We start from the raw sequence: 11,501 nt of genomic DNA on the forward strand, positions 1-11,501 counted from the left end.
ACCCGGAGCAGTGGGCAGGCTTAATCCTGGCGCCCGGGGAAACATGGATTATGCTTGGCTGTAATAACCACAATATCAGTGAGATGAACATGAACAGCATTTGGGAGAGTAATGACCCCATCAGAGACATATTGTTGTATTTCTGGCATGACTATTCTAAATAAAAAGAACCCAGTCTTTGCTGTTATGAAATGAAAAAAAAGCCTGACCAGAGGCAGCTTTAAATAGGAAAACCATTAAATGTCTCACCTACATCCTACATTAGTCTACACATAACCAAAAGAACCTTGGTTGGCATGACGATGCCTCCTGAAAATACTCATTGTGCTCTGGGGGGTAGTGTGGTCAGCCAGGTTTGAAGGAAAGCCTTTCCATGGGCCGAGACTTTGAAGGGCTCCATTATATTTCGCTGACTCATTAACTTGTCGTCATGTCATGGCAACGGGCGTGCAATGCATTACAGTCACTTTATTATGAGATGCCAAGTTAGCGTGGAAGGACTTTCCACTGTGTGTGTGTGTGTGTGTGTGTGTGTGTGTGTGTGTGTGTGTGTGTGTGTGTTCTCTTATGACTAATGTCAAACACATGCGCGAGCATGCTCAACTCCTACTCTTCCTCTCTGTGTCTCAGAACTCTCTCCATCCCTGGGAGCGCCATGGAAACCGATAAAAGAGCCCTGCTTGATGTTTAGCTCCTCAGGCGTCTGCTGTGGGGTTCTGGGCCATCATTCTGTCAATAAAGTGATCTTTGAAGGCTATGAATGAACCCCCCTCCCCAGGGGATTAGCTGCAAGGGTCCTTGTCCTTGTTAAAGCTTGCTGTGTGCTTCCTCATCAAACACCACTGCAGTGTGTGTGTGTGCAGGAAGGATAGTGAATTAGCAGCTGGTTAAACTGAGCGACGTCACATTGGAGAGTTACGCACACAGACTGCTGAGCCAGCAATCTCTTTCATCATTACAGGGACATTCCTCAAGACAGTAAACCTGACTCATTAACTCATTAACTCATCTGTACTTAACACTGATCTATAGTTAGCAATAACACTTTCCCATTAGCTCCTAAGCTGAGGGCTGTCCTTCACTGATGAGAACTGAGTTTGACGTTTTACTGTCTCTCCTTGAGTATGAACTGAATGAACTTGAGGCCATGTTATCTTGACGAGGAGAAGGCTATGGAAATGCTGAGACTAGCAGATTTGTAACTGCCAGCGGTCTATGCATGTGGCCATGGTTAGATTCCCCTGACGGTGTTCCAGACGTGAAAACCGAACCACTGAGACCCACTTGCTCTGAAGAATGAGTCATAAAAACACGAGGATGGCCTGGACAACATGCCTTGGTGGTGAAGATGCTAACCCCAAGTTTGCTTGGAGATCTTTGTCCAAGACCAGACCACACACTGTAACACAGATCCCTGGCGTGACATCACCCTTAACATCCCAGAAGTTTCTTGCTCCAAGGTATCACAAATTATACATTTCAAACTGCCTATCATAGCAACACATTAACACACCAGACACTTTCATTAACACCAGACAGACAGATAATCTTCTGTGCAAGGAAATTATCAACTAAATGAAAAATGCAGGAATTACAGTACATTACTAGGCCAACCACGATTCTATCAGATTAGTCTCCTGTACATCAGTTTGACAAGCTTGACAGTGATAATGAGTTTGGCACAGTCCTGTATTTGAAATGTCTTTATGGTCTAATGTGAGCTTAAAATGAGTTGTCATACATACTAACAAACAGAGGGTCCTTAAACCTTTTCAGACAATAAGCAGCTGACTCTGTTCCGACCACAGTCGGAAGTCGAGTGCTCGCTCTCTAGGATGATCAGGCGAGATGTGGGTACCACACGTGCGTGCCTCACACACCTAGAACAACACATACCAACACCTGGCTAAGAGACGTCGCTGAAAGACATCCATCACATCGCCTAGCAGCCTACCCCACTGTAATTCTATCGCTGAAAGGCATCCTTCAGTTCGTCTAGTGGACTGCATCACTGTAAAACCACGTTTGTCAGCAACTAGTTTCAGCTTGTCACGTTTGAGTCTATGACAGTTAATGAAATCATCTGTGTACACTCCCGGAGCAGGACCTTTGTCATGTTTGGGGAAAACAGGGGAGGAAATATTGTGTAACTGAGATAAGTTTTTGTGTACTAGTTATGCTGTTAAACTGCATCCTGCAGTAAACTACAGACAGTGACACCCGCAGTTGCTATATCGCTAAAAAAAATCGTTATTTGAAGCCTAGTTAAGCGTTGCGTAAGGCTATATCACATACAGAATGCTATAAAACGCTGCTGATTACTGACATCTTCATGTTGCATTTTGGGAAATGCATTCATCAAATAAATATTTCGTTAAAATACGACCACTTTTACCAAATTAAATAACAGTCAAAAGGCAAGTTTAATCAATTATCAATTCAGTCGGAGCTGGAGTTGCTGGTCAGTTAGAAGTCAAATTCAATTATAAGTCAAATTATATCGGACTTCGGAGACACTTACGGTTGTTGTTCCTGTTTGCCAGTGAATTCTTCAAATATGTTGCCCGTGACACCAGTTGCACGCCCTGGCGAAGTGTCTTGTCCGACTGCTCCTGTTCTGTCTGGCGCGACTAGCGACCCTTCTCTGTGCTTTTAACGCGCTGCGCTGTCTGTGGAGGAACTTTCACCACCTCCTGCAATATCAGTGGAATTTGAGACCAACCCCAGTCCAGGGAGTGGGCGAGAGGAGAGGGCTGGAAGGATGAGGGGAAGTGGAGGGGGGGGGTGCCCGGGTGCCCTCCTGTCCACGCGTATCATGGAAACCGCCTCCACGCGCACCGTAACATCGTAAACAAAACAAGAACAACGTCAAGACTATCAATTAAGGGGGCCCCCTGGTTAAGCATGAGCGGCTGGCAAACGCTCAATGAAGGCTACTAATTAGATAGATAGATAGATAGATAGATAGATAGATAGATAGATAGATAGATTCATAAATAACACATTTGTTATTATTTGGTATAATTTATTATGAATTGTAGTATCCATAAAATCCACGTATGCAAGTTGTTCCAAGTATCCACGTTGTTTGATGTGCAGTGTACATTTAAATATTAACATGGGCATACAATAGTCTTTCTCATTCTCTTTAAAATGTATTCCATAATAAAGTGGCTTTCTAGACAGCATACGTCTGCAGAATAGTATTTTATCGAATATGTTCAGATTCTGGTCTAACTTTTTCATAAACCCTTCATATATTTTTAATAGTTTTACATTTCTCAGTCATCCTTCTGACATCACACATTTGTTAAAAAAGAGACTAATAGTATAGGCTACATGTTACACTAACGTTAGTAACTTAAAAAACATCAGAGTCGTTCCTCACATCCTTATGATAATCATTATATCAAAATGATGCTTCTCGGGTAGGCTATACTCCAGTTATGTTTCTGGATGGAAGTATATAGGTTACTAGAGCTCGAGGGTAAGATTTGATCTACAGAACGCTGGCTGCCAGTCGGATAATTATGGCTCCCATCACGAGCGTGGAGCTCGAGGCGACAGTCGTGGCTCCATTGAAGCTTCCGTAGCTGTGCGAGCGGTGGGGTCCATTGCAGTCGTCAGTGAAGCAACACTCGAGCTTGACGGCTCCGTTAGACATGTGGGCCTTGTCGCAGAAGGACTTGTACGAGCAGGATTTCATCACCGAGTCTGTGGCACACGGGGACAAAACAGGATAGGGAGAGAGATAGTGAGTGAGCCTTCAGGCATCTCTGAATGATAGATAAATAGATAGATACTTTATTGATCCACAAGGTCCCAGTAGCTTAAGACATCACACACACAACATAGGCTACAATATAAACAGGATGATAAAATAACAAATCTACATGACTAATAAGGACAGTAAAAGATACTAAATCAAGGATCCACATGAATGTAAGGATGTATAAGCATGAGGCGCTTGCAGTGACAGGGCAGGGATTGACTGTGTTTCATTATGCAGTGGTAAGGTGCTTAGTGAGGTGTGTGTCATGGTGGTAGTGCAAATAAGTCCAACAGTGCAACAGTGCAGGGATAAAGTCTAGAGACCAGCAATAAATATGAACAATTTAAGAGAAGAATGTAAGCATAGTAATATAACAGTTATAGTATAATTATATGGACAATATAATAGAAAAATGTAAAGTAATATACGGATTATAGCAGCAGTGCAAGCAGAGGCGCACCTTGTCAACAGGCAAACCAAGCAACTGCTTGGAGCCCCGAGCCGCTAGGGGGCCCCCGACCTGGTCTTAGCGCGTTTGCCGGTGGGACAAGTGAGATTTTCGTCCATAAAGATTGAATGATGTATTTTGCGTGCTCCTGTCCTGTTGTTGTACAAACAGTACATCTGTAGGCCCTATGGTATGGCCTTATAAACAGCGGATCTGTGTTCAAAAGAGTTCAAAGAATCCGCACATATTTTGGCTACTGTGGTAAACGTCAATCGAGGGTGCAATGATGACGGATCAACATCGGAGTTTGGCATTTAGCCTAGGCTACTCAATGAAGTTATAGTAGGCTAATGTTAATTGGCAGAAAGATTGAACATGGTTTGCTACATCTACGAAAGTAAACTTCAGCTAGCTAGCGACTGTTACAACTAGTTAAGCAAGGAGATGGTTAACGTTTCTATGTTTGTATTAGGGCTGTCAGCCATAACATGTTAATTGCGATGCAGTAAGGACCAAGCATACACGTTAATTTTTTTAGAACCCGATTGACGCAAAGTGCGTCAAAAAACACACCCCTTCTTCTTTGTTACATTGCTCCAGAACTGTTCATCGCAGCGAGATGAAACATTTATTGCGCGACAGAGCATAAGTGGGGCTTTCCAACGAGACTACGTACTCGTCTGTACGATGAAGTATGAAAAAAAAATCATGAAATTAAATCAAATTGCATCATATTTACAGTCTACTTCTCTGCGTTCACCTGCGCACCGATTGCTCTCGTTTTAAAAATACTCGCGAACCCGTGATCGCATCGATATGGTAAGCATATCAGATGAAAGAGGGGGCACAGGGCTATCCATTGGTACCATGTTTATCGATCCTCCTGGCTTATAAAACCAGATGAAGTGACTGTAAAATAATAACGTCATGTACACAAACCAACGCTGCACACTCATTACTCTCCTTTGAATTACTCGCGGACCCGTGATCGCATAGATATGCCACGCATGTCAGATGAAAGAGGAGACACAGAGCTATCATTTGATACCAAGTACATCCTTCTGGGTTATAAAACAGACGGAGTGACCGCAAAATAATAACTTCATATAGCTGGATTTACCCCACGTTTTTGTCTGTTTTTGTGGCAAAGCATGTTTATAATCCAACGCTATCGTGTGTTTGTTTCTCTATGGCAAAGCATGTTCATAATCCGGTTTTGAGATCCTAGCAAATTCCTGCATGGCATCCAATTCAAGGCTCACATTGCATCCCAATTTGTTCAACAAAGAAACCCCTTTTTGCATCTACTTTGTTCATGGCAATGCAGTAAAAAGTTGTTGAATCATTATGAAAAGTTGTGAATCATTATGAGTGCATAGACCATATAGGCACACACAGGCTAACACGCAAACTCGGGTCAAGTCAGTTCAGATCAGTTCATGTCACAGATATGGAGCGCAGAAAGGTCATTTTTCATCACTAAATAAAAATAATGCCATTTATTTCTGTAAGGCGCACACCACATGTCTGTAAATTGCTAAGCCCCAGAGAATCCCTCCACCATGGCAATAATATTGCCAGATTCAGGACAGTCTGCTCTACACACACATGTAAGGCAAGTCGAGCTGCCAGCTTGCAGTGGTGAGTTTTATAATATAATTTTTATAATACGCTTTTTGTATTTTTATTATTTAACATAATAACCTAATGGTGGTATAACATAATGGTGATAACACTTGTTGGTAGGGCCCCCTTGGATTTTTTGCTTGGGGCCCCCACAGACTCTAGAATCGCCTCTGAGTGCAAGGATAGGTTTGAAGTAATAGGCTATCAGCGCCAATGGTCAAGTATGAAGTTCGGAGGAATGCAAGGAGGAATGCTACTGTGTAATGATAGCCTGGTGAGAATGCGAGGGTTATGGAGTAGGCTACAAGGGCACTGTCGAATCGATTGCTATGAGGTTTTTATCGCCCCTAAAATCCCCCCTTTATCACCCCAAAATATTCACAATGGCACACGGCATTCGATTAATTTCCCCGTTTGCCGCTATTGATGTGTATCTTAAGAAATGTCTAAACTCTCTATGATGGTGTGACATGTTCAACAGCTGTAACTTGAATATGTAAATAGGCCTAAACATAAACATAGTCTATACAAAATATAAACGATATAAAACGTAATCAGATATGTTGTTCTCCTGGGGGAAATAAAATAACTGTAAAGTTGTGTAAAATGTCTTCAGATGTGTATGACGGTTAGGCTACTGCATTCTGTTCTTGTTCTTCTGAGGGATGTGTAATTGGCGTCCTTGAGTTACCTCTCCCCCTATTGGACTATGGAGGGTATAGCACGTTGTGCACGTACTGCCCTACAAAGGCTAAGAGCAGTATCTGCACTTTTTCAAAAAAAATTGTTTTGCACAAATAAGAAGTACATGATCTGCTCTTCAATCTGTTAAAATTTCATATGGCTACCTAATACATTTCTTAGCTAAATTTACATTTTTAGTTTGCAGTTGGTATAGAAAAGTAGAGTGAAACCAAGGCAAAGTGCAGTATCGCCCTTACTGCCTTGATTTCACTTGCCATTACTGCATTCTGCCTTTGTTTCACTTGCCCTTACTCTAATAGGGTGTGTGTGTGTGTGGGTGTGTGTGTGTGTGTGTGTGTGTGTGTGTGTGTGTGTGTGTGTGTGTGTGTGTGCAGGAACAGACTGGGACTAAAAAAAGGCCCTGGACTTTCTTCTAAAAAGGCACACTACCATTCACACTCACACACACATTAGGTGTCTATCATGATACAGTCTCACAATATTAAATGCCAGTGAAAGTATCATATTCAAAATAGTCAGTCAGATTTTACAAAAAGTAATTAACATGTATTTTGACAAATATAAGCAGCAGTGTGCAAAGGTGTCAAAGGTTAGGCTTTGGTGTGCAGCAATGCAATATTGCTTGACATGAAAGTCTACAAGAATACCCGATTGATTTTGTTCCATTTTTACATAAATGTTTATAAATGACAGAGTTGCCATTGTTAAGGCATCAAGCAGCATATCTTCACTAAAAATGTAGTAAGTACCTCCTCAATTAATTTTAAAACTGAGTGATTATGATCACTTGCTACACTTACTGCAAAATGTTGTTGTATGGCCATGTAAGTATAAGCAGTAATGCAAAGGCAAAGCGCAGTATAGCCTATAAAACTACCAAATTATGCCTAAATGTCAAAAAACAAAATGTTTAATATTCACCTCACTTTGATCTATCTAATGATACCCCTTGTTGTTGAATATAGTTTGATGCTTATACTTGGTGTAAGAAAAACACAAAAAGCTGTTTTTCTCAGTTTGGCATTTTTGCAGATACTGCTCTTAGCCTTTGTAGGGCAGCGTAGGTCACGTTCAGTACTGCGCGCCACCCAGTCATTTAGCGAGAGAGGGCAGGATGCCGGTACCGTCCGGTTAATGCATTCTGAGTGAAATGTTCCCGTCTGGGGTCTACAGCATAATTATTTCCAACTGAGCGGGAGGAAAGAACATCTCTTAAACATGACTCTTTTAAGACAGTTGTTTTATAGATCTCATAAGCATGGTGAACACACCTTCCCTCCCCCTCTCTCTCTTTCTCTCTCTCTCTTTTTCTCTGTGTGTGTGTGTGTTTGTGTGTGTGTGTGTGTGTATTTCCCTAAGGGAAGAAGCTGGCACTCAGAATAGATGGAGAATATGAGTGGGGTCAGACATATTTCGTTGGGACTATCTGATGGTGGATTCATCAAAGACAGCCTGCCCTGGAATGTGGGATACCAGATAAGTATCATACACAACTGAATGACTCTCATGCTGCCTGACTCCGGTGGTTTCCATGGCTCTCTCTATGACCTGTGAACTGATCTGATCCACATTGAAGCTGAGCCACTGAGATGCCGTTCTACAGGAGGTTCTACAGTTCTACGTTCTACAAGAGGTTCTACGTTCTACAAGATCCTCTCAGCTACAGCATGGCAGAAGAGGAACAACACTTCCCTTACGAAAAAGAACTATACAAATCATATAGTATTTTGGGACAAATGTTATAGTAATCTTAGGAATACTAAAAATATCACAGGAATCTTATAGTATTTTGGGACATAGGCCTACTAGTACTATAGGACTATAGAAATATTTTGGGACATACTAGAAGCACTATAGGAACACCATAGAGGGTAAAGATATTATAGTGGTACTACAGAGCACCATATTATTAGAGTTATTAGATAGACTTTATTCATCATGGGGGGGATTTTAGGCATCCAGTAGCTTATACAACCATAACACAACAGACACACAAACACACACATCTCTCACATACATAAACATCACTCACAGAAATTTAAAAATTAAAGAGCATGTGAAGTGATTACAAAGGTACCACAAAGGGACCGACCATGTGATGCATTGACCATAATAAGGTGCTATGGTGGAGTGTGTGCAATGGTGGTAGTGCAAAAGTGAACAGTGCAGATATTATACACTACCATAGAACTATTTTTTGTGAGGGTTTCTGACTGACAACAAAGGCCTTAAGACGTAAGCGTAAATCGTTGTTGGACCCTAGTGCAAAGATTTTCTACCTGAACACTCCATTGTATCAGTTGTATGAGTCTGTTTGCCCATGTGTCTGTAGAGGACAGGATGCTCTAGCTATGGACCGCCATAGGTGAGTGGGTCGACAGTGGAGTTTGGCTCAAATGCCATCTTCTTCTGTGTGTTTTTCTATGACTGAGGGAGATGAAGAGTCTGGAATGTCTGTACTGTATCTGATGAGTCAGACAGAAGACCCAGAACAGCTGTGTCGTCAGCAATGCAACATGCAATGTGACATTAGTGTACAGGGTAAACAGGACATGGGCACTAACACACCCCTAGGGGGCGCCAGTGCTAATGGTCAAAAATTAGGGGGCAGCTGTGGCCTGGTTAGCGCTTCGGACTTGTAACCGGAGGGTTGCTGGTTCAAACCCCGACCAGTAAGCATGGCCCTTGAGCAAGGCACCTAACCCCTAACTGCTCCCCGAGCGCCGCTGTTGTAGCAGGCAGCTCACTGCGCCGGGATTAGTGTGTGCTTCACCTCACTGTGTGTTCACTGTGTGCTGAGTGTGTTTCACTAATTCACGGATTGGGATAAATGCAGAGACCAAATTTCCCTCACAGGATCAAAAGAGTATATATACTTATTTATACTTAAATGTGAGGGCATGTGTATGTGTGTGTGTGTACTCACTGGGCCCAGTGATGGTCGAGCAGGCATCAGCATGGTTGGGGCACACGGTGGACCCCTGCTTGTTGCACTCGTCCATGTTGCTGGACACGCAGGTGTGGCATTTCAGTGCCTTGGCTTCACATTTTGCCGTCGAGCAAGAAAACACACCTGATATGAGATTAAACAGAAGACGCGGCAGACCTACCAGCACACCACATGGTGTATGGCCGGCACACACTCCATTGCCCAAACCACATAACAACACAGCAGTGATGCAGAATGAAATAATTATAATTAATCAAACCAGTGGAGTGTCAGGGACTAAAGGTGCTATTCTAAAGGAGTGTCTGACTGACTGTGGTGTGTTTGCTAGATTCATCTTCATGCTATGCAGTAGTCCCAGGTTTAGAATGGTTTAACAGGACAATATCACAGTTTGCTGTGAGCTGTATTGACTAAAGTTCAATTACACTTTAATGACAAACTGAACCATAAAACTGTGATAATGAACATTGATAAAACTGTGATAATGAACACTTATTTAGACATTTAGAGCTAATAACTACATATTCAAAGTCTACACTGAATTACTCAATGATGAACACTAATGGTGCAAAAATTAAGTTAGATTATCTGTCCACTAGAGTTAAAATCTTGATAGGTTACTTGTCCTCATAATATTCAAAAATAACAATATGAAAATTGCTTTCAAAATACTTAAAAGTACTTACAAAATACTTCTAAATATACATGAGTATGGTTATAATACAAAAAATAAGTTTAATAGTACTTATAAGAGAACTGATAAGTTCACTCCAGGCATTTGTGTTTTGTCTTGCGGAAGGTACTCACTGTTGGCCGCGGCAACCAGCACGAGGAGGACGGACAGTAGAGTCTTCATGTTGGTGTGTGAGGCGGCAGCGCAGGTCTGGATCAACAAAAGACTTGCTGTCCCCCGCACCTTATCCCTAATCTGCAGAGGGAAGATGCTTTAGTCATCCAGCAACACATGGCCCTGGTAACACAGATTAGGAGCCTGGAGGGGTCGAGCTCTAAGCCGGCGGATGACTCGGGCCAGATCAGGGCTGGGTTCGTGTCACGTCAGCAGAGATGCATTCTGGGAAGGGAGGGAGTTAGGGAGAAAGTGTGCCTGCCAGGAAGGTGACAGAACATGTTCCTAATGTCATGCCACTTCATGCACCTGTATAGGAACTGCAGCTACTCATCATCCAGTGCACTGTGTTTTAACCGGTTAAATATCATAATAATAATAATACATTTTATTCATATAGCGCCTTTTTATTTGTAGTTTGGAACTGCTTCCAAGAATCTCCAGAGTGGTGCTGAACACTGGGTTCTTGACTAGTATAATCATTCTATGTTGTTTTTTTAGGTTTTAATTATTACTTTTAAATTATTGTCCTTTGATGCTTTTATGTACTATTGCCTTGTATGTTTTATGTTTTCATTTTTATTCTTTACTTTTTAAACTATTCTTTAACTATTGCCCTTCTATGCTTTTATCAGCTATTCCTGTTTGCTTTTGTTTATGTAAAGCACATTGAATGACCTCTGTGTATGAAATGCGCTATATAAATAAAGTTGACTTGACTTGACTCAAACTCAAGGATGCTTTACAAACAAGACAAAATGTCATTAAATCCAGCAGGCCCTTAAAGCTCAGTGACAATGTCTTGGAGATGGTGGGGTTGTGTGTGTGTGTGTGTGCAGAGGGTAGAGAAACAGCTATCCGGTAGACGTCACTGACGGGAAAGTGGGTTAAGTGTGCATAGCTTTTCTGAAGTCCACTGAGTCAGCATCTGCAAGCTGCAGTCCTATAGGAAATCAGTGTGCGTCCCCAGAAGCTGCAGTCCTATAGGAAATCAGTGTGCGTCCCCAGAAGCTGCAGTCCTGGAGAGCAGTGAACTAGTATGAGGGCTGCTGCTGATGCTTCTGTCTCTGCCCTTCATGACAAAAACAATTACAGGCACACACACACAGAGACCAACACACACACACACATACACACACACAGCAGACCTGTG

At 42.1% G+C, this 11,501-nt stretch overlaps 1 protein-coding gene across 1 annotated transcript in view; it reads right to left on the bottom strand.

Annotated features, from left to right (window-relative positions):
• Positions 1 to 2,686, bottom strand: part of loxl2a (lysyl oxidase-like 2a) — a 38,944-nt gene extending 36,258 nt beyond the window's left edge. Inside the window, exon 1 of the mRNA XM_076283945.1 lies at positions 2,522 to 2,686. The gene's annotated coding sequence lies outside the window, so the exon portion shown is untranslated. The remainder of the gene's footprint in view (positions 1 to 2,521) is intronic.
• Positions 2,687 to 11,501: the final 8,815 nt, after the last annotated feature.

The sequence above is a fragment of the Alosa pseudoharengus genome, unplaced genomic scaffold (genome assembly GCF_046254945.1).
Source record: "Alosa pseudoharengus isolate Yale_2024_CS ecotype anadromous, Long Island Sound unplaced genomic scaffold, YU_APseudo_1.1 YU_APseudo_1.1_scf_14, whole genome shotgun sequence".
Taxonomy (NCBI): Eukaryota; Metazoa; Chordata; class Actinopteri; order Clupeiformes; family Clupeidae; genus Alosa; species Alosa pseudoharengus.